This window comes from Dromaius novaehollandiae, chromosome 13 (genome assembly GCF_036370855.1).
Source record: "Dromaius novaehollandiae isolate bDroNov1 chromosome 13, bDroNov1.hap1, whole genome shotgun sequence".
In the NCBI taxonomy this organism is placed as follows: domain Eukaryota; kingdom Metazoa; phylum Chordata; class Aves; order Casuariiformes; family Dromaiidae; genus Dromaius; species Dromaius novaehollandiae.
Window position 1 is genome coordinate 4795178 of NC_088110.1, and position 24711 is coordinate 4819888.

At 36.4% G+C, this 24711-nt stretch overlaps 1 long non-coding RNA gene across 1 annotated transcript in view; it reads left to right on the plus strand.

The window, feature by feature from the left end:
- LOC112984304 (uncharacterized) overlaps positions 1 to 24711 on the plus strand; it is a 57892-nt gene that overhangs the window by 1332 nt on the left and 31849 nt on the right. The window lies entirely within an intron of this gene.

Here is a 24711-nt window from a genome sequence, read left to right on the forward strand (position 1 = left end):
GTAAGGGATTCCCATTCTGACATTACATTCTATGCCACCAGCATACCAGCTTCATCACAGTGTAAGTAAAATCTGTGGAATACCTACAGCTGTTTGATGATTATTCTAAGTCTTTGCTACCTGACTACTGCCAAATTACTTCCTGAAATGACTTGTCCAGTATTTTCACAAAAGATCAGGTAATTCTATATTCTCAGTGCCCTACCTGAACTTCTCAGCATTATACAATTGTGGTAATGTACAATAGTTAAGCTTAAAACAGTATTTATTTTATTACAACTTTTCTTCATGTGAAACAACTGTAGGTGTGGGAAATACTTATGGGGCTATAAAACAAATGCTTCACTCTGAATAATGATTCTTGAGATTATTAAAGATGAGTTCAGGGCATAGTCAAGAGCAAATTGGGGAGGAAAAAAGGATTTCCCTTTCTTTTTCTTTTTTTTTCTTTCTTTCTTTTTTTTTTTTTTTTTGTCATTTCCTTCATCTTCAAGCAACGATAGAATGTACTTGCACAAAGCTGGAGCGATATCTTTTGGCCTGCAATTTTTGGGGTATATGCTATCTCTGAGATAGCAGGAAACTTTAAATGATGAAGAGCCTAGCTCTTCTAGCTACATAACGAGGATAGCTGAGGAAAACTTTCAGGAATATATGCAGTTGTAGGGCACTCTCAAAATGCAAGACCAGAAATAAGCAAACCTGGCAGTGCTAGCGTGGAGGGGGGCCACTGCAACCGTAGCTTTGCTTCCCCCACCCTATTAATCCTGATGAAGCCAAGTTTGTTCTTTTTTTCAGCTGAAAGGCTCCTACTAAAGCATTTACCATTTTCTGCTCCAGAAAGCAGAAAATTTGAAATAGAGACACATCCAAAATGTAGTCAAAATAGTTGTGAAAGATCTAAAAATATTAATTCAAACAGTAACACAGTTCAGACTGTCCTTCAATTAAAGGGCTTGGTGAGAACAGCGATTTTATACAAATTACAGGTAAACTGGGTAATTCAGACATCAGATCTCACTTCTTTCTTCCTCTCCTCTTCCCTTCCCTTTCCTAATACCCCAGCCCTGAAATGAACTATAACTTTTGGGGCACTGAAACAGAAGAACAAACATCACTTTGCTTCCAAATTCATATAAAAATGCCTGAGAACTACCTTTGAAACTGGAATCAGGTCTGCCTAAGTTAAGTAAGTTTGTTAGAGTTCCACATGGTTCCAGACATAAGTAAAAATAGAATGACTTTATCAAATCAAATAGGAAATGTTCTTTAAGATCATACATAGACAATCATCAGCCATTCAAGTACAGCTGAATAACTGGATTCATGGATCCTGGCTTCTTTTAACAGCAGCTGTGATGTGCTGTTGTCAGCAGCAACCGGCCTGCTTACCAGGCAGACAGTGACTCCTGTTTTCCTGAACACACAAAATGGGCTCCAGGGAAGCTAGACAGACTAAACTTCTTCCCAGTATCAATGAAATTCCTGTATTTATCTCAGCAGCTCATCTATCTTAAAAAGGAAAGCAGGAAAAGGGTTACTGATGTTATTATCTAAGGATTCTTTAATATGTTGCTTGTTTCTAGTTTATTGTAAATCCAAATGCTTATTGATGAGCTTAGTAAACATTTAATTAGACATACTGAAGAATCACTGATCATTCTGTCTAAGGGTTGTCCAATTATGCTTCCAAAGGTTTTCTCATACTGCATGGAAGAACAGCAGATGTCATGATTCATCTTCACTACCTCCATTTTCCCACCCTTGGTCAATTACAGCCATGCGGGGTCACCACTTTCATTGCCTTATCAAAGGAATAAACTCACAACAAGTTAAAACAGAGGTGGAAGAATTTTCTTCTATTTGATATAATGATAGAAGGGAGTGTGCCAAATGCTCTAGCCAAAAGAAATGGCACAGCCAGATACACTAAGAACCACATATATTTGAGGAACTGAAGAACCTTATCGATTGAAAGGATATATAGAAGAATAAGCTTAAGCTATATAAGTACTCAAAAATGCAATAAACTTTCTATTAAAAAAATCAAGTCCTTCTTAGAGACCACCTTGATCTGCCCCTAAGATCTCTCTAAACTGACTAGTTTTTCAAAATTATTTTCAGATCTTTCAGTTTACATAGAGAGTACTGAAAATTGATTTGAGATGCCCTGCGTAACTCTTTCATAATTCTGCCATTTGAAGTTAATTTCTTTATCAGTATGACAGATACCATGGCCCAGAACTCTCTGCATATAGATGCAATAGTATGTTTAGCATTGTTCAAGGGTAGATACTAAATACACAGAAAAAATAGGCACAGAACTGAGAAAGCAGTTGATTTTAGAACGTCTAGAAATGTTCTTATGAGGAACAGTTCACAATCCAGGAGCAAAGAAGAGATGTCACAGTTATGCAAGGGGAGATGTCAAACAATAATGCGAAGAGGGGCTAATTAGAAAGTTCAGCCGCTAATCCTCAAAGATTCAGGGAATTGAGAAGATAAGCAGGTTGGCTTCACAGAAGGAGACTACAGCTGTCATGTTGCCAGAAGTGAAATGGAGCACAATGCAGTAGCTGTAATGTGGCATACTGTTGGGAATCATTCAGGTAAGGGAATTCAAGAAAGCACAGGAAGAAAGAAACAAATGTAGCACTGTATACTAGAAGCTAAGGCATTGGGGTAGGTACTGGAATTACTGCCTGCAGGTTCTTTTCTGTCATTGCTATGGAAAGATAGTTTAAGTCATAATATGATTTAATTGTATACTTTCATTTATTACTACCTGCTGTGGGAAATTAATTCTCCTATCTTAATTTCATGCCATGGCTTCTCTTACTGTGGAGCCTACATGAAAGGTGAAAAACTAAAGACAGGAATACTTTTGATAGTAGACAGAAGTATATAGAAAGAAGCCTAAGTCTTTTTTACTGTAAGGCAGCTGTCCTAGATCTAAAGAAGAAAGAATTGATTACATGAACTGTCCTGCTGTCAGAACCTTATGATAAGTAAAATACAATCTGAAGCTCTCAGGAGATAAAAATCAATCAACAGAGTAAGACTGGGTTGGCTTTCCATTCATGCTGCTGTTGTGATACACAAAAATATTTTATAGGCAAGGTCCAATAAAAGTAAGCTTGTTTAATCTTTTGCTGCGCCTTCAGTTTAACAACTTTAGTGGAATGGCATCAGTCTCGATTTCTGAAAGCCAGGAAAACATGGCCCTACAAGTTTAATAATTAAAAAAAAAAGTGCCAGTTAAACACCAGTTCCTTAAAAAACAGCTTTGTTTGAATTCAGCTTCCTAAATACACAGTCAAAATAATGTTGACAAACCCTGACATGCAATATTTCTTGGGTTTGCACAACAACGGGGTAGCAGTTCCTTCCAGATTCAGTGTGCCATCAAGAACTAAAGGTCTGTGCACAAAGCCATTATTGTAGCCTTGTAATATGGATTCTAAAACACTTACTGGACCATGCAACCTGAAGGCAAATAACCATAGATTAAGACATGAACACATCTAGTGCTTGACAGCTGGTATTCTCATTTGGTATTTATGGTACATGACGTTGGCTTGAGGCTACCTGTAATTTATGGAGGAAACCTTTTTATTGCTATGGATGAGAATCATTTTTCTTCAGCAGGAAAAAAATACAATAATTTTAACCCGAGAACATTTTTGTCCATTACAGGCTACTTTTATTGAAATGTAAGGAAAAAAAAACCCAATGTTTTTTACCAGATACAGGAAGAGTCTGATAGTTTTCTTCAGTCCACCTCAAGAAACTGCATTCTAATCACTTTTATGCTCTTAACTGCAAGTTGTGTTATCAAAAAGCAATATGTTGTTGAAATATTACATTAGTATAAAACACAGTCAAATCAAATATATAGAGCAAACTGCGTTTAGAAAACGTAACAATGGTATTTTTAATTCACGAAAGTAACTTTGTTGTATATTGTCCTTTCCAGCAATCAGAGTTAATATTCAAGAAACCAGTATCACACTTAATTTAGTTAGCTGACATCAAATATCTAGTGCTAAAAATTTAACTAAGTTCAAAATCAAATTTTATTAGCTCTTATGAAGTGATTAGGGTGGGTGATTTATCCAGTATTTGGGTGATATCTTTATGGAATGAGATGTGCTAGGCTTTGTAGCTAGGCTGGGGGGGGGAGGGATTTTTGTTTGTTTGTTTGTTTTGGTGTTGTTTTTTAGCTCATCAGCATTAGGAAGCAATCTAAAATCTTTTTTCTTTTTAATTTTATTTCTATGAAGTGCTTACTAGAAATCTACGCAATCTCATTTAAAAAGCACACCTTTCTAGGTCTTGCTGGTAAAACAGGTACAACCAAGGAATTAAAACTAGAGAGCAAGTAGAGGAAAACACACAAACTTATTGAGGACACACAGTCCATTATTGTATTGCTTGGTAAAGTATACAAAAGACACCAAAGGAGTCAAATGTTTATTTTCCACTTCAGGTCTGATTTGCTGATTACTGAAGAAGTCAAGAATTTTCTATTGCTGTGCAACAAGTTGTCCATTGAATAGTTATGGTTGGACCTGCCAACTCTTAAGAAGTATGCTTATCTAGACTAGTGGACTATACTACAGATTTCTGAAAAAATCTATCCTTTTTCAAGTGCAATTGGCCAGAATGACTGTAGCATCCAAATGAGCAACAGAAGTAGAAGATGGCTATTAGTCTTGTTCTGATAATCAGAAACAGCAGGGCATCTCACACTCTTGTTCTGTGAACTGTTTTAATGAAGTGGAATAGATACAGCAGACACCTCTTCTATCGTTGGTTTCGCTGGCTAAATAAAAATAGCTTGTCAGAATTCTTGTACATATAAATAGTTTGACTAACTTCTATATAGAAATGAAATAAGCTGTTGAGGTTTTATTATTATTTTAGGATCAGATGTTTGATTAAGGTATTGGCCATAAAAGAAGTAGAAGTATTTCTGAGAGATGGCCAGAACTTATTTGTAAGAATATGTGCTACCATGACCTTTTTATCATTTTCAGTTTTTTGTCTTCCTGTCCTGAGCTGGATACCCTTGTTTGTGTTCCTTGTTCTCTATTCATCTTTGAGAGTGCAGATTCCTTCATTACTGGATTTATATAACACTTTAGGCCTTCCTCTTTATTTAAAAAAATAAAAAATAAATAAAAAATCAGCAGATGTCCAGTGCATTGAAACCATCACTTACAACTCAGTTACTGAATTTGGGGATTTTTTCTGATTTGCCCTTTCTATGTTTAAGTGATTCCTAAATGCTTGTCCCTTCCTGCTTTTTGGGCTGACCACTTAATCAAAATTGAAATTAGTATTTAACTAGTAGGCACAAGCCAATTTTGGGCAGTTCTCTCTGTGTTCAAGTATTCCCAAGTCCTAAGGGTTACAGCTGTTTCAAAATAATGTTCTACCTTCTTAGGGCTCAAAAAGTGTTATTAATTATTTCTCCTTGCTTTTAATAGTTGAGTTTCTTGAGAGAAGGGGTGTGCAAGGCTTCCATTTAAAGCTTGAGAAAATTGCTGCATTTAAAGCAATACTTTGGCAGCAAATCTGTGGATTACTGGAAAAGTACATTTAGTTTTAAAGTTCTCCAAGCCATGTTTAATACTTGTTTTTCTGGATAGCCTAATAATGGGGGAACTTGTGTGTGCCTACAGCTCTATCACTCGACACTTAGGATATATACTTTAATAACCTGGAAATTGAAGCTACTATAGAGAATGTGGAAGACAGCAATAAAACAAAGATGTTAATTTTTTTTGTATGAAGTGTAAAATCAGGTTAGACATATTTACTGTAAGGTAGGGGCTCTTTGGCTTGTTAAACCTACTGAGAAATAGTTCTTAATTCTTTGAACATTATGGATTTGTGAGTTTCAAGGTTGTTAATTTCAATATTTCAGAAAAAGTTTGTTTTCAGAGATGTTAAAATGGGTCTCAAGGAACGCACTTCACTGCCAGCCATCAGTAAAAAAGCTCCTTGTTTTGGAATACATTACCAGCTTCTGTCTGTGAGATGTTTAAAATACTCTTCTGGGTAATCACGTAAATGATGGGTTGCCACAGAAATAGCGAGTGTTCATTCTGAGATGATTTTCTTAAGTGGTTCAGCAAAATCTCCATTAAAAGCCTTTATGAAAGGTTACTTACTTTCAAGAAGTTAGTGACAAGGCATGATTTAATTAAGAATATTTCTTTTAAGTTTTGCTAAAGCATGCCCAGATATTTAGGTATCTTACCTCTATGACGTGATCATAAGTAAAACATCCCAAAATTGAATATAACTGATGTCTTGTAATATGAGTTATCAGCTAGAAAGCTTTCCAAAATTGTATTGGGTAAATGACCAATTTCCAAGACTTTCCCATGTTGCAGATATCTGAGAACAACGTGAAAGATGTTTGGACTCCAAAACACGTTTGGCTTTTGGTCCGAGCAGAGAAATGAAAACTATTAAGATTTAGTTTGTGGCTTGTCACTGAAACCATTCCAAATGAATGGCCCCTCCCAGTAAACTGAAATTAGGAGAGAATTTTGACTTCCCTTCACATCTTTGTAACTTCTCTGTAGCAGTGGACTACTTTTTCTGTTGGAACTATGTAGCAGATTTTGTTATTACTGCTTTTGGGAGAGTAAAAGAAGAAAAGGAGGGTAGATGAGCAGATAGAGGAGAGAGAAACAGTTCTCCATTTGCTACATAGCACTGTCCGTGCTGGGTAGACGTAGACTGTGATTTGGAACATAGAGGAGGGGAAAACATGATTTAAATAGCTTATCATAAATTAGGCAAAAACAGAAATGTGTGGAGATTCTTAAAACTATTGTGATGTTTGTTGTGCTGGGTAAAAATGCCTAGAATGCAGAAATATTTTGAGGGGAAAAAATGGTGCCTGAATAAAACTTTAGTAATTGAATCATGAGAAACTTGTCTGTCAGAGAACACAATGTGAACATACTAGGGAAATACAGTGTAAGCATGAGATCCAAAGAGAACATCCTAAGATTCTACAGACAACTTTTAAAGGTACCAAGGAAACGTTTTAATCTATCAGTAGCCTGTAGGAGGGCAAATATCTGATATGGATGGGCTGGATTTGTCCATAGAATAACCAGTAGGTAATTGTTACAAAAATGTGATTTATCCATCAGATATTAGCAATGCTGTAGTTTTAATAAAGGCCAAATACTCAGTCTGAATACTTAAATTCAGATTTTGCATCTTTTCAGCTCTGAAAACTACTTTTATATGGATGCCTAAGCCACTTGTATATGTAAACCTACAAATAGAACCAGAGCTAAATTTCCACTTGCGATTTCAGAATTTTGGATGTTTTGATTCTTAGGAGTGCTTTGTATCTTAGAACAACTCTTTTTATGGTGGGACCTGACACCCTCAAAAATGTTGTCTACTTAAGGGGTTAAGTTGGATCACTTCTAGAAGACTAGGTCTCTAAGCCTGACTTAAGGAACACGGACTTGAAAATGTTGTCTGGATTCTATAGTTAATCTTTCACAAAGGTCTGATTAGATCAGTGTACATGTATCGTTTGTCATATGGTCAAAGAACAGCACTAGTTAAAATAAGCAATATCTTATACATGTGAATCTTGCAGTTTCTGGTTCTTGCTGTTCCTAGGAAAACTGTCTGTTCCTGGTATCTGATGTGATCTTTTATTGTAATTCAGTTTTCTAAAGCAACCAGATAATTTGTACACCCCAGACAAAATGACTCAACCTTCTTTTCAGCACAAAACATGCCTAATATCAGTAGAAACTGACAAGCTGCACTTGCCCTCTTTATTGTCACAAGAACTTTAGAGAAATCATAAACTGCAATATATATCGTTGCCCTCTCTCCTCATTCAGATAATGTTAATAAGATCCAGCCAATCAAGCAAAACTTTTGCAGATTTGAACATCCTCCTTCACAAGGAGGAGTCAGTAAACTAAATAAGGGGTGCTGTGAAGTTTTTGTATTGCTTTTTCCTCTACAAAAAAAATCAAACGGATCTAACTTCTGGCTAATTACTTTTGGCAGTCTCTGTCATATCTGACACGAAACTTCTAGGAAGATCATTGATTGTGTATGGCAGCAGCTTCCAGTTATCACATTAGCCTAAGGAGGAAATTAAATGCCCTATAAGTAAACAGTGTAGGCATAAAAAAGGTGTGGTGAAGTCTTTCATTATTCATTTGAATTAGAAGGTTTGCATTTTAAAAGACAACTTGGTAGATGTTATATGTGGAGCAAAAGAATTTTACTGTTTTGTTTAATTTTTTATTTATTTAAGAGTATAAAGCCACTTACTGTGTTACTTTCTTTTTTTTTTGGCACACAAGAATTAAAATGTCATTCTTCTTCTTGTGAGTTATTTAGAAATAAAATGTCATTCTTCTTTTTGTGAGTTATTTAGGGAGTAAAAACCAAGTATTTGCCACTTCCATAGCACTTCAAATATATTAAGCTTGTACAAGCCGTAATTAGGTAAACCTCGTTAGTCAAGAAAATCACTCTACTTAGCACATTTGAAAAACCAAACCATTAATTTAGCTATCTAAACATAGATTGAGTTGCCTACTTTTAGATATCCAAGTTGTGAAAATTCAGAAGACTTTGTAAGTCAGACTGATTTAGTATTAAATAATTGCAATAAGCAGTTTGCAGACAAGATTCCACTCAAGAATTAACTTCAGATGCCCAGATTAATTTTGAAATAACAGATTATTCTAAGAAAATTTGATCTGATCATAGATTGTTAACCAATATAGGAGGGGAATAAAGGATTAAGTTCATTAAAACAAGATTCACAAAGTATTAGTCCACACTGAAGTCATATGCTGCCTATCTGATGAAAAAATCACTGTAATAAGGTAGTTAGAAAAAAGTTTAACAAGATTCAAGAAACAGACTTCATTATCTGCTAAAATAGAAACCTCTAAGAACATATTAGGGAGATGAGACCTAATTAACACATTGTTTAATGAAGCAAATCAAAAGACCAGCCCAAAATCTACAGTGTATGCTGAATAAGTGGAAATTGGAGTTGAGCAACTTCTCTATTTCCTTATAATTTTATTGATGAAGAAATATTTTTGAAGATATTTATGGCTACTTTTCTTTCTTTTGTGTGATCTTGCAAGTAGGCTTTATTGGTAATTTAGTTTATTTCTTGAAGAGGAAGAAGAAAGGAAGTTTAGTCGTTAAGTAGCAAGGAGCTGCCCTCTACCACCCAAATACTGTTATTTCGACTCTTTCCTTTTTATATTTACAAGAAAGATTTCAGTATTTAAAGCTGCTTGTTCTACATGTTTTTGCTCTAAAATGTTCCTACTAGGTATTTAGTTTTAAAAACTTAATTATTTAAACCCTTAATTTGTTTCCAGGACATAATTCAATAAGGTTCTCAGGAGTTACATCAAATGTAAACCTCTACCAAATTCGTAGGTTTAAGTACTTTGCTAAATTGGGATTCAAAAGAGAGGTTAAGTTTTTTTTCTAGTATAGCATAGTGTTCACTTCCAGTGAAACATTTTTATGGTTTATTGTACTATGGGAGATGTGTGTTTTTTCAAGCAATAAACTGTCAAATCCTTGCTTTTATCTCCTGCAGACACACCTGAGTCCCTATTGGAAACTGTTGGCCATGGTAGGTTCAAGACTATCACCTTGAATTGCACAATAGGTGCAAGATCATCTTAGTTGCAGAATATTGTTCAGGTGAAGTGCTATCTGAAGACTGATTCTGGATGGTCTGGATTTCTGTGCTGAATACCTTTGTTCTCTGAGGCTAACTAAAAGAGTATGAATTCATATGCAAGTCCTTAATTTATTTTTCAGAATTCTTTTCCTGCGTGACATCCTCCTTAGATTTCCACTTTGGTGTTTTAGCAGTTTCGCACACTGTGACATAAAATTAGATCATGTTGGCAAAACTATGTAAATTATTTTCTATGATTTTATGGTACCTTCCAAAATACCTTCAGTTAAGCAAAAAAATACCATGGGGTTGAACAGCAGGCAAATTGTTATTAGAAGGCTAGTTAACTTTTATCTATGCTAGTAATTTGATACAAGCCATTTAGCTGTGGAATTGAGATCAGAAATGCATTTTCATTTCCAGCCATTTAGATAACTCCTCATTTCTCCTTTCCAACTCTGTTTCCTTCTCTTTTAAAATTGTATCTTCACTGAATTCTGAATCAGATGTAGATCTTTTTTATTATTATTGTTACTCCAAAGAAAATTTCCCCTTCTAATTTCAATTTGTCACTAATGGCTTACATGGATGCATCTGCCCTGTAGAAGTGGCAAGTCGGCAGTTCAAGGGAATCTTACAGTAGATGTGCCAGAAATTGCAAGCTTTTTAATCACCATTGTCATCAGACTATTTCCTGCTGAACGTGAGCATTCCTACACTCAAGCTGTATTTTTAAAATCCAGAAGTTCTTATGATGCAATTTTCTGATTTTAAAAAGAAGCTTAATTACTCTTTGCTTTAACAGATAGATCAGCTTGTCAACTTTTTTGGGTATGCAACCTGAGCCCTGTAAGAATTATTGTAGAAAAAGAATTTGCCCATGCTTATGAAATATGGAGATGTCATGTTTATCTGTATACATCTGATGGAAGTGTTTTAGGACTGTTTTAAATGGCTGTGCTTTGCATTATTCTTTCAACTACATTTTAAGTAGTTTGCTGTTTATTTGGGTGACAATTTCCTAGATACAGCACTAGTCTTCTGTAGCTGCAGAGTTTTCTGGCATGAAGTCTCCTGAGTTTAATCCTCAGAGAAATGCTGTATTAAATAATTTCTTTATGACTGGCCTTGTACTTCCCACTTCCTTCTGACTTAATTTGGTGAAGGCTCAGTAAGTTCGGACCCTTTAGTCTCTAAAAGAGACAACTAGAGAGGGTAGGATTGAGGTCTACAAAAATGAGAGTAGTTTGGAGAGGGTGAATAGGGAATATCTCTTCTCATACAAGGAGACATCATGTAGAAATAGCAGGAAGCACATGTAAAACAAACAAAAATGTGGTTCTTTACCAAAATAAGCTGTAGTGCATCTGAGAATCTGACCTAAGGACCGTGTACAACTTACGTATTTTAAATTTCCTGTGCTTCAAGTTTATCAAGATGAAAGAATGTGTACAACCACTACTTTTTAAAATTAGGTAACATATTTTAGAAATGGTTTTTGAGGGGCCCTAAGGCTTGGCATGTGTACAATACAAAAGCATTTCTGAAATTCAAAATCAGCAGATTTTAGGAGAAGAAGAAAGTGAAGGTTAAAGATAGGCAGTCCCCTGTGACCATGGACACTAGAGACTGACTATGTGAAAATATCAGTATAGAAGTAGAATAATATTAAACAACTGCATCACAAATTTCTCAAAGATTTAGTATAGACTAGCACCTTTCTTGGAAGGGCTAGCGAAAGAAGGCCATGGAATGAATGGTTTTAAGTACATAAGTACTTGGAAGCCAAAGTGGAAGCACATTGAAATTATTCTGTGTGGAGACCTGTATGGTCTTAACTTATGCTTCTTATGTCAGGTGGTGAGAAAGGGTTTTAATTTCCAATAGTACGTCTTTTCTAACTTTTAAGCTTGCTTTAAGAATGTAATGAAGTGAAGTGGAAAGTTCAGTATGCTTTATAAAACATCAAGTTTCAATTTTGGTAATAGCTGAAGCAACAGTACAGGAATGGTCCCTTTTGTGCTGGCCTGCCTGTTGCTGTCAGAACCTGCTGTATGGCAGGAGCATTATATATAATGATCCATTTACTAAGTTTCTCACTCAGTTTCTTCACATTTTTTTGTTGTGGGAGATAGTAAGTACCTTTCAAGCCAATTACTTTATATTACTTGGGGCTGAGTGGTTTTGTAAAAGGGATTTCTCAGTTTATTGGAATGGGCCTGTTTATTTTACATTGTTCACCTCCCTAGATCTTCAGTGTCAAAGATTTTGTCACCTATTTGGGCAGATGGGTAAAATATCTTTAATTTTAAAATGCTTAGAATGCCCAAGCAATCAATGGAATTCTGCAGCTTATGCAGAAATAAAATATACTCTTTAGATCATCCGTGTGGGTATTTGTTGACTACAGTATGAAATTTAGGCAGATTTTTTGATGAAGGATAGGGACTGAGAACAGAGGAAAGCATTACCTCATCTAACAAAATTTCAAACTGCTATGAGCTTTGCCTCATTAAAAACTTCCCACTATGAGTCAATCATCTTACCCCCATAAATAGGGGACAGCCCAGAGCCTGTTGAGCTCTCCTGCACAGCAACAGGCTGCATGCCAGGATCTCCCCTTGAGCAGGGACGCCTCTCGAGGTTTGCTCCTCGAGGCTGAGAAATCCTTTACCAGCGACAGATCCTTGGTAAGTGACTAATAGCATGCTGAAACTTTGCAAACTTTTCTAAGTTGCGTCTGGGACTGGTTGTATGCATAATCCCTTAGACATAAACTGACATAAACTGTTGACCAAGTCTGGGACTAAGATTGGATCCAGCCACACCCAGACTCCTCTGAGAAGGAGTTTGGAAAGCAAGGGGGTCCATTCTGAGCCTCATGACTCAACAGGAAGATCTCCTTGACGATTCTGTCTGACCCTGTCCTCTATGCAGTAAATAACCAAGTGTACCTTGCCATCAAATCTTGTTAAACCACTGTCTTTTTTACCCTTGAACTTTGTTAAATCACTGTCTTATGTCAATAAAATATATTGCTGCTTCTCTCTTACGAGTGAAGTGCATCACTCATCCGTGACAGACTAAATAAAAAGTGTTGAAAAATATACGTAGTCCTCTGGAGACATTTCTCAGTAGTAGACAGTGAACACCTTTAAAGCTTGGCTTTTTTTTCTGTTGTTGAGTTTATATGAAGGTAACTGGGTATGGAGTGTTGCCCAGAGGAACAGATTGCCCAGAGAGGTTGTGGAGCCTTCATCCTTGGAGATATTCAAAAGCCATCTGGACACGGTCCTCGGCAACCTGCTCTAGGTGACCCTGCTTGAGCAGAGGGGTTGGACTAGACAGTCTCCAGACGTCCCTTCCAACCTCAGCCATTCTGTGATTCTGTGGGTACATTTGAGAATGAGCTACCTCTTATAAAGACTTGATATTATGTACATTGCATCTTAGAAAATTTAAAAACAATGAACTTTATTTGCCCTCTGCATCCTGGAAACGAGCCCTGTGCAGTCATCAACAGTCTTATCTATGTTATTAACAAAGAGAATGTGAAGTGGACACATAGCTCCTCCTGGAAATAACTGATTATTTCTGTCCAACGACCTTCCTTTTATTCCTTCTTACTGTATGTATCCTGAGAACAGTGTCTTTTGTATAGCTTCTGTGTGCAAAAGCTGGGGTGGGACACAAAATAATGGTAGTTATTGCTTGAACAGTACTGTCTGTGATCCCAAACAAGAAGAGCCACTGTCAACAAGCATATTGAGAAATATTATCTATTTCCCCAAATTTGTCACTTTGCATTTGAGTTCTGTTCTCTATATTTCTGCTTTTAGGGTGCAGCTCCTGGTATTTGTTGCTTCATGAGTATATATCTGTTAATTCAAGGAAACAAATCAATAAGGAAGTACTGATGCAAACATGCCTTCTGAATGCCCAGTAACCCAGATATTAGGAGTTAGGTTTGAATTAGCTCAACGATGGGTTTGCATCTGAATTTGTCAGTTAATACCTTGACCGCAAACCTGATGTTTCTGGGACTGGAGTTCCATGAAAAACTGTGGAGTCTTGGTTTCATTTTGATGTACACTAGATTTGTTTGTAATCTCAGAACATTCTGTAGAATACGAAAAACATTACTCTTTCAGCTTTACTTTTAACAGTAACTCCTCTTTTTCCATAAACTGATGCAGAATGTTCCTTCCTTTCAATAGCTTTTTATCAGATTGTTTTTAAGATTATCTGTATTCTTCATTAAATTCTTCATTAAGACTTAACTTGGTGTTTGAAATATGTTAGCTCTCTTGATCATTTCAGAAATTCTGACTTACAGGTCAAGTTTCTATTAAGAGGCATAGAGTTGAAACTAATCTTCCAGTAAATTAATTAAATGGTCTAATGCCGTGAGCTCTGTTGAAGTTTTAATCAAATTAAAAATGTAATCTCTGTGCAAAATGTTTCCATCTCCTTTCACTAGGACAAGCTGTGCCTGTTTTTGTTTATTATTTTGCATGATCTGCAGCAGAGATCTTTCTGGCTGTCACCGGGTTTTTAGAACACCTTATTTCAAATGTGTAAATGTTTACATTGTGTAGAACCAGCATCTTTAACTGATGATGAACTTCTGTAATGTTTTCTTTTAGCCTCCTCAATCATATGCACTCGGAATCTGTTGGTATACAAAACCAATACATTACTACAATCCTTTAAATATCTCTCTGTTTTAACAAGCACTGTATAAACCGAAAGACCGAGTTAGAGATCCTGGTAAATATACCCAAATATAACATGCTACAGTGTAACATGAAATCTAGTATAGTTCTTATTGTAGTTAAAAGTAGAAAAACAAAATACTTCAGTGGCTCTGGTGTCCTAAAATGGGGTCATACTTTTATAAGCGATTCATTTGTAGGAACTGTGAACCAACTTGCAAGCATCATGGGAAAGGATAAATTAAAAAAAAAAAAAAAAAGCCTTTAGAGCATACCGGCAATTTTGAAGTAAGTTCCTTATTTGATCTCCTAGTGCTGACCTCAACAAGATAGTAGTGTAGGTATTTTTCACTTAAGTTAATTATGGGAACTTGTTAGTTCTATGTTACCTTGGTTATAGCCTCAAGTAAATTTTTTGTTAGCTTGTGTATCTTGGGAGCACAGAAGTTCAGACTTTGCTGTACAGATCCACTAATGCTCCATTCAGAAAGGACTGCCTTTTATAATATGCACTTACTATGAATACAGACTTCTCTGAAGCCGTCCTCAGTTCTTTACAGCTGTGACCTTTGAATGTCTTTCCATGTTCTTTCTCATCGACAAACCTACCTCTGGATTCTGCAGAGCCTGTTAAGTCTGCCGCAGTATTCTCTTCTCCCACAGGCACCAGATATCTGTCATTTTACCTTCTCTCTTCAGTAGGCTCCCAGTTGGTCTTCTGATCATTAAGCTAGTCCTCGTATCTAGAAACAGAATCAGTGAATAGTGGAGAGGTAAGCTTGAATACCCTCTTACCCTCTAGAAGACAGCAGCTCCCAAGATGACATAGCAACTGAGGGTGTTTTTAGGTTTTCTGTCTTTAACTTTAGAATTCAATTGCGCAATTATATTTTAGTATGCTACGTTCATGTTTAAGAATGTATTGGACAGCCTTCACCTATACAGCAAATGAAAAGTTGGAACCTGGTCTGTGACCACAGAAATGTCCTGGTTTGTCTATAAAGTAGATTCAAAATTCTTACTCTTTTGCAATCAGTATCTGGTACTGGCCAGCATCAGACACAAGACTGAGCTAATCATAGGCATAATAATATCTACTATAACAGTTCCTGTCTTTCTAGCTCCTTGGTCAGTGTAGTTAAAACACTGTCAGAGAGGCCTGATCTTAAAGTCTTTGCTCAGGAAGATGACTTAATCCTTTTGCTTCTTATGGGTATAAAATATATCTACTGAACAGCATTTAAGACCTGTGAAACATAAAACATAAGTTGCTAGAACATCAGTCACCCTGAATAGATCAAGATAGCATCAGGAAACAGGACAAGTCCAGTAGCCTCCAGTAAGCTACTGTGCATCATTCCTTTTCTTCCCTATTCAGTTCCGAAATCCATATGCATTTCTTAAACTCGGTTACTTTCTGGATGGAAGGCACATGTATATTCTGTGACACTAGGATGAAATATAGCAGCAAAGCTACAGACCTAAGTGTCAAATTCTTTGATAAACAGCAAGTAAGTTTTGTTTAACAAAGAGCTGAAAATAAAGCAGAAATAAAACTTTCACTTTCAACATACATTTGACCCTTTCTAATCCTTATACACTGGCTTTTTTGAGAGCAGAACCCTAAACTGTCCAGAATGGAGTTTGGGCTTTTCTTTGCCTTTTGTCAATCAATGAATCATTTCCAGAAGAGATTTTGCAAGGACTTAGCAGTATGTGATTTCTTGGCTTGGAAGTATAGTGTGTAGGCATGCAGCTGTACTTGCAAGAGTTCTGGTTCAACAATCTGCAGTAACAGTTTCCTTGACGTTAATGTTAAAGGACTTTTGTAGGCTGTCCAAGGATCACTAGCCAGAGAAAGCTTAGTTAAATTTTATAGTAGCACTTTTCCTCATCTCTCCACTTACCTAATCAGAAACATATACTTCCACATGTACAAAACATTATCTATTAAAAAGTTGTAGTGATTCTATCAGAGAAACTTGTAGGAGTCTATAATGGTTTTTAAAACCATGAAAAGAACTACAGACAGAAATGGTTTTGGATTTTACTGAAGATCAAGTGGACTGTAGCACACAGAAATCAATGCAGTACTCAAAAATATACTTCCTATAATTTGAAGCTAAAATCCAGCTGTCCATGATCAGAAGTTTCCAGCCTGCTGCTGGTCTGACACTGGTACTTATACAGTAATGTGATCATGCTTTTCAGAGTGCTGGTCTGTTTGATGGAGATTTGGTCTTCCACTCCCAAATTAGTTTGCTGTACATGCCTGTACTGGTGCAAGGAAAGAGGCTGAAATGCGATTTTGCATAAAAAGGTCAGCAGGAATGCAGAAACACAGACTTAGTTCACTTTGAGGGTGCATTTCCCTGTCGTCTTTGGGGTTATACATTAGTGTTATGTTCAACTTCATGTAAGTTGGTGCTGTGCCAGGGTATCTGTGCTAGGTGTGTTCAGACTGGTGTGGCTACAGTTGAGCTGTGTGGCACTCTCCTTCAGCTAACACACCTCTAACTTGAAGTATCTGAGGTAAAGCAGACATTTTTGTATGATACTGCATTGCTTTATGTAGATTCAACGTTCTTTATATCCTAGAGGATACCTGAAAGTAACCAAGTGGTGTTTATGGCCTTGATAGAACTATGCTTTCTTGATGAGCTGGTCTGCCCAACTGGAATAAATTTCCCATTTTAGACCTGTCGAAGGTGGGAAATACTTCTTTCAGCAAGTGTATTATGTTTTACTGTGGCAGTATTGTGATGCAGATGGCTGCTGTTTGCCGACTTTGCTTATTCACAGGATTTTGCTAACTGTTCTGGTAACATCTATGATATGATAACATCTTTCTTCTCATGAAACGTGGTCCTGTAATGATGAGCTGTCCCCTCTCAGTTACATCTCTTTTAAAGTGAGGGGAGACAAATTTCTACTTACTGGGACTACTCAATGTCATAAGGTAACTTCAGTATTAGAATACTAACTCTCTCAACAAAAGGAGGGATACCTTCTAGTGAGGAGGCTCTATCATATCTCCTCACTATGTTTTGCTTTGGGGTTTGGGTAGCGACTACTGTGACTGCATTGCACTCAAAGCAACGCAATCTAACGTGAAACAAACTATCCTCTGATTAACTAACTGCTGATGAGAAGAAAATTTCTGCAGTACCTCATAAAGTTTTATTCTTCTACTATGCAAAAGTAGTTTTCCTGCTCTGCTTTCCTATGCTTATTATAGTTATCACCATCTTTGCAATTATCTTGAAATACTGTCACATGAAAACAAGTTTAGAAGTTTTCCCAAACCATGGAAATTACAGGCTGGTGACCATAATGTACTAAATTAAGCCTATCATACTTTTTGGGCTGTGGCATGTGTGCAACCAGGAGGTAGCAAGACAGTTTTTTAAATCCTTTTAGTTTCTTGCTGTTGCTTAAACTTTGTTTTTCTGATTCTGAATTTACTGCCTGTCCCTATAATAAAAGCTAGCACTTCCTATAGTAAAATACTAGAATTAGTGTGATTTTTAAAGCAAAAAGTTTTGGGAGTAAGGGAAGTAGGTTCAGAAATGAGTGTGGTCCAAAATGTCATTGCTAACCACTGTACTTTGATCTTCTAATTTAAGGAATAAGGAATAAAACTGAGACCAGTGGAGTCTGCCATTAGTTGAAGGAGAAGCAAGCCTTGCAATTCAAGCCTTCTGTTGTAGACAAGTTTGTCTTCAGATCAATTCTGAGATCTTTAATTTGGACTCTGCGGCAACTTTTATATAATTATGATTTCTTTGAACAGCATTGATGTGGGTCAGCAACGAACATTAAAAACAAATCTGATATCTGAGGTGCTGTGGTTACAAGAAAATGTTCTGAGAGCTGCTGTTATGACAGTAATTCCTGTGTCTCCAGATCTCCTGGGAAATCATAACAAATGAACAAATAGCTTTCAGATTCTGAAACGAGGAAAGAATAATCATCGTCCTTGAGAGAGGGATGAGAAATGCAGAAACTGCACTCTGTTTTGCACCATTAAGTTTTCAGTTGATATTGGGTCAATTTCTGGGTTTGTGTGTATTAGAAACAGTTGCAGCAAAAGACTATCAAAATTGAGACAAACAGAAGAAAGCTTACAGACGTGACTCTTGTTCTAATGTTGCAGAACTATCACACTTCTCAGATTTATGTGGCTTGTGTTCCATCTTTCCAAGGGTGTTCATTTTTTGGTGAGCTTCCAACTGGTGTCTTTCTCAGAAGCAAGAGACTCAAAAAGGTGCTGATTTATTGACAGCCATTCCAATTATTTTTCCAGATAATACCACTGTTTAATGTACTCTTAACTCACAGATAAGTTCCTTTGATGTGATAATTTTGGATTTGATCCCAGGTGGATTAATTATTTCTTTGTTTGTTTCTGAAACTGTTAAAAATTTTTATGAAGACACAAATGCAATTATTTGTTTAAGGCCCTACACTGTGTTTTCATAAGAACTGAAAAGTCCATTATCAAACTCAAGTCTTCCTCTGTTGAGGTATCTTCACCAGTATAATAAGATAATGAAGATATTCTAGTAGAACATAGGAAAAGTCTCTCTGTGGAAGGTGACTGATTTATTTTTATAACACTAAAGTGCCTGCCTTCTGTTCGTCTCCCGGAAGCTCCCATATAGAAAGGTTGGCTGGGATGTGGTGCTCTGACATTCCCTGGAAACAATATACAGGCTACTTTAGGCCAGTGTCCAGGTTTGTGTCAGCAACTGGAAGGTTAGAAAGCACTCCTGAAAATCCCTTACTCCACCAGGGGAGGATATAGCTCATCTAGTCTTTGGTATGTACACGTTACATCTCTATCTAGATGATATACAACTTCAGATAATTTCATTATGAGTTTTATGGTTCTCTTATTTATGGCACACTTAGGCCAACAGCAGGGAGATGAAGTTCCTTGTGCATGTATTGAAAAAATGCAAACAAATCAGTTCTTTTAACATTGACTCAGTAATTTACTGAGTCTAAAAAAGTCCTAAGGCATTTAAACCATCTCTAATTCTGAATAAAGAATCTAACAGGTAACAGCAAAGGATTGTCCATGGTATCCTTTTCTTATAGTAAAGGATGGAAGAAATCCAACAGATTGTTTACCTGCCAACAGAGGTTACCAAAAATCACTCTGAAAATATAGTTGAATGCACGAGACTGAAATAAAGGATGCCAGTTCTAGAGGCATTGTACACAAATGCTTGAAGATCTTTATTTCAAACTTTTGTAAAGCATATGAGGGTTAGAAGAGGTGAATCATTTGAGACATGGAGATTGTGCAGTGGAAAGCCCCTTAACTGATTAGAACTTGAAATTTTATCATTTTCTTGTATGGAATGCCAGCTGCTCTTAAGGATTTTTTTTTAATATATATGATTCAAAGCAGAAGATTTTTTTTAAAATGTCAATCCTTTTCTAACCCAGCTGATGAAAATAGTCCTCAAGAGCAAAAAACAGTATATGTTCCTCTGTCAGGGTTGGGAGAGGTTTCTTTGTGGTTAGCATTCCAATAACATGTGTTTTGGTGTTTTTGCTGACCCCTAAGGCTAAATATTTCTTACCACAGAAATCGTCGAACTCCCATATCAAAATTCCTTTAACAGAAAACTATTCAATTGTAGTCTGAAAATAAAGTATAGTGAGTCTTTTGACAAAAATCCCAATTTGTAAGAAATACTTCAAGTCCTAGGGACTGTACAATTTACAGTTTAAGTAAGTGATAGTTTTCTTTCTAATAAAACTTTTTTTTTCCAGAAAAAATTCTCAGCATTCCAAATGCTCAACTGCTAAAAACTTTCCAAGGATTCTCTGGGTTTAGGCACTTTCACTGAAAAAAGCAGGATGAGAAATTTTCTGGATAATACTGGTCACAGGAAGATTATTCTTCCACAGCATTTTCATGCATTATCAGCAATTCGATCAGTCTGTAAGTTTAGTAGAAGAGCACTCTGTTATCCTTCTAAGGCCTTTTAAATTTCATTGGCCTGTGGAAGACTGATCAAGTACCCAAAGGAATGGAATGAGCAGCATGTCATATTCTAGGATTTGCGATTACATCTTCTTTAAAATAGATGTGTGCAAAGATGGAACAAAATTACAAAAAGATTTTTTTCAAACATTTCAACATTTCACTCACCTAAATTGGAGTGAGTTGTAAAGTCTGACTGGTCAAGGTGGAATGCTCTGGGAAGTTCTTAAAGCTACATTTGGCTAAATCATGACAGCACACTTTTATACTAGAATGTAATTTTTATTTCTTCTGCTCACTTTCTGTTTACCTGATCCTTATTTTCTGTGATTGGGTACTAGGGATAATACAAGATATCTGTGGGAATTGCATCCCCTCCCCTTGCTTCTGACGGCCTGAAGTTCTACAGTATATCTTAATTAGCACATTTCCAGCTGCTTTCTCTTCGTTATGCTCCCATGAAGTTTGAGTGCTTGTAATGTTAAATTCAGTATGAGAAGTATGGTTGACTTACACTCCTTTTTTAAATTGATAGAGTTCAGCTTTTCATGAACTTTGCACAAAGACTGCATGTGGTATAAAGCACAACGGAAGATTGATTTTTGAGGGTAGGTTTGCGAAATTTGCTCAACTCCTGGATCATGTCTAGTGAGAACTCTGTGAAACAAGTGACAGAATAATCATTTCAGTATGTTGGACCTTTACAGAAGAGCATTGTGCTTTTAATAGTCTAGCCATCAATTTTTGAGATTTGAATGTTCTGATATAGTTTTGGAAAGCAGTAGCAGAAATATGTCTGTCTTTGTATTAGATCTCAGACATTGTAAATAAAGTTGGTACCTAAGCTTCAATTTAGATCCCAGAAGTGGTATAGACTCAACCCAGTGATTTTTGTATACTATATTAATTTTTAAATTTTCTTTATTTATGTGGAGTACCACCTTACTCTATGACTGGCCTCATTGCCCTGAGTGGAACAACTCATAGTGACAAATTTTACAATGGTAATGTGTATTTTTGAGGATACATTTCAGTCTCCTGTATGAAAGAAAATTGTTGAGGGTTATTTAGACCTTTCAGAGTAAAGGCTGAGTGTGAATACATATCAGCTGTAAAAAATAATTTGAGAAAACCCAAAAGGAATTTTGCGTGCCAAAAGAGAGGGATGAAGATGGCTATGAGAAGCAGAAGGCATCTTTCAGGAAGATGAAGTTAACTCTGAATGAGGAAAAGAGAGAAGATTACAAAATCTGGCAGTTTAAATGCATGTCACAAACCCTTTTCTGGCCTGCCTTGTGAAGTTTGCACAAGTACCACGTTTACAGTACATTGTACAGTGATAACCTTATATTTTGCTGGATTCTCCATAGATCGGAATAAAGTCCCAACGAACTTTTGCTTCCCTATGGATAGTCCCTGCCCAGACTGTGCCCCGCTGGAAGGCATGGTGGTGTTAGAGTGCAGCTACAGAGCTCGCAAGAGCTGGTCACAGCTTCAGTGATCCTGGTCAAGAGAATCCTTAGCTTCCGAGTCTTCATACCTTGAATTTAGAAAAACAAAACCAAGAAGTACTGTCTTTGTCAAAGGAGGAATAGAACTTCAGGTAGCTTTCATTCTCATCTAAAGGAAATAACTGTAGCAATGAATGAAACGCAGTAGAAAATAATCCAGACTGGGTTTTCCAGTTGACTTTTTTTTTCCCTTCTTTTTTTTTTTTTTTTTTTTTTGTCTTGGGACCACATTCAGACCCAAATTGGTTTGATCCTCTACTGGCTGTTCAGTTTTGGAACTTAAACAATTCCTTTCTTAATAGAAATATGATCTATGTAGATAATGTTATTATGGCAGGAATATCAGTTTTGACACTCAGAATGCTACTTGTCTGCATTCTATTAGAAAGCTGTATCATAGAAATGATACATTAATTGCACGATCTCATGCTGCAGCGAGCACTCGTGTTGTCAGTGTTGCCATACAATTTCCACTCCTTTTTTCTGTACAGGTCAGGTTGCTATCATGGGTTACCTCAGTAATCTACCATAAGAAATATTCAATTTTAATTACAGATAGGGATTAAAGTTCTTACTACCTGTCAATCCTGTAAGAATGTGAGCATTGCTCTACTGGCTTATACCAATAGCAGATGGCTTAGAAGGGAGGATCAAGGGTTATTAGTAAAATTGTTCAAAGTAACATGTAAGAATTGCGTAAATACAGGATTATTCATGCAGGTTACTACTTCTGTTGCTTCCAGAAGGACTTTGCATGCTCTAATCCTCAGTTTGTTTGGCTTTATTTTTATGATGTTCTCAAAACATTCTCCCAGTAAAGTGAATATATGCTACTGAACTGCACATGCAAATACTTGTTTGCAGCAGAAGTAAAATATATATGTCCCTGAAACCCTCACAGAAAACATTTAGTGCTGTGCAAATGGAAAACCCTGTTTAAAAAAAAATGCACTCTGATCTGCAAGTAATTGTCGTGTATTTGTTGTTAAGGACCTGCTTAGCTAAAGGTGGTTAAAGAGCAATTGATTTCGTGGTTGGCTTGATTTTGCCTTCTCTGCATGGAATTTGAAGGCAGCAAAAGTTCACAAAGAAAGAAAATTAGTGTTGTGAAACTATGCTAAGTAACATGTCAACTAATTAACAGTACCTGGTTGGTAGAAGACTTCTCTCTGCCTTAAAAGCTTTAAGAATGACTTCACTGAAAATACTATGAGTTTTTTTTTAAAGTGGTTTAAAAGGTTTAAGTGGAGTCAGCTTGAGCCATATACTTCTATTTATTAGTAACCTTTCTGGAAAGATTAAATTAACATTAAAATGGTCCTCCTTTAGGAACTTTGTATGAACACCAGATCACATGAGGTCTATTGCTGCAGAAAAGGAAAATTTTAGTCATGTTTTTGCAATTTAATGGAGGGTTGTGGAAAGATGCAGCATGATATTGATTCCATCGATTAGATCATTCCGTTGAGTGTTTTGTTTTGTCATAACATATTCACACAGCGAGTGGTGCTGGTGGTGTCCTACTTTTGCCAGGCTGTTTGTGTCCCACCAGCTTGGACTCTTGTGTTCTTCAATTCCCTTGGCCTGTGTGTTCTTCAGGAATGTTTTTTTGTCTGGAGCAATGGAAATAGCACCCGGCAGCTCAGCAGCACGAAGCCTCCAGGGCTGATGCTGTTCTGCAAAAGCTAGAATATGAGTTCCATAAGCGTTCTGAGCTCACATTTGGCTTTTCACAGACAGGTAGTAATTCATATCAGACTGATATGCATACTTTAAAAAAATCCTTTGCAAAAAGTAAAATCCCTTTACAGTGTGAAACAACAGCCTTCCCCCATGTTGACTAAATAATACTTTCCTTCATGCATTTAACTGTGCCATTTTCCTCCCTACTTGCATGTACATGGTCAAAATTGGGTAAAAAGTACAGAGTTTCTTCTGCATATACTTTTGTTTTCAAAATCATCAGGTGTCTGTATATCACTTTTAGACAGATCTTTTCTTCCTCATCTGTTTTGTTCTCAGTTTATGCCTCTCTCCTTTTCGTCTTTTAAAATTATACATAGGTATTGTGTAAGTTAGGTGAGTATTTGTTAAGTATTCCTAGGAAGTTCTTAGTTTGCAGAGTGAGACAGATGTACCTGTAAATGCTTTGCATTAATAACAAATGTTAATCATGTACACTTTTAAGAAAAGTATTTGTTTTGTAGTTACTCCATCATAAATTTAATTTTTTAAATTTGTTTCAAAGCTAATTACATTTTTTATTAAACATTTAATCTTTTCTAAATAAAATTAATTTCTACTGTTTGAAAGAACAGTAAATCTAGATGCTCATCTTCAGGAGTACGAACATTTACTTTAAATGCTATATACCCATGCTAAACTTGGAAAATAGGCCACAAAGAGCTTTCTAGAGTACTCCTGCTGGACACTGATACTCGGAGCATTTTCACTGTCTGCAGGGAAGCATTACGTCTCGTAATCAGTGTTTGTAGGATAATTCAGAATTCCTGACATCCTAGGCACTTTTAAAATAAACTCTGTGTTTTTGTGCACCCTTACGATGTGCATGTACCGAAAGTGATAGCATTCCTATGTTGGTTGGTTTGCAAGCCAGAAGTGGAATGATTTTAATTAGTCATTTGTGCCTGTAATTTTCATAGGAATGCTGATGTTAATGTAGATGTCAGTCTTGGAAATTTAGCCAGGCGAATGACATTCTTGATCTAAGGTGCTGTTGAATAACCTCTTGGGATT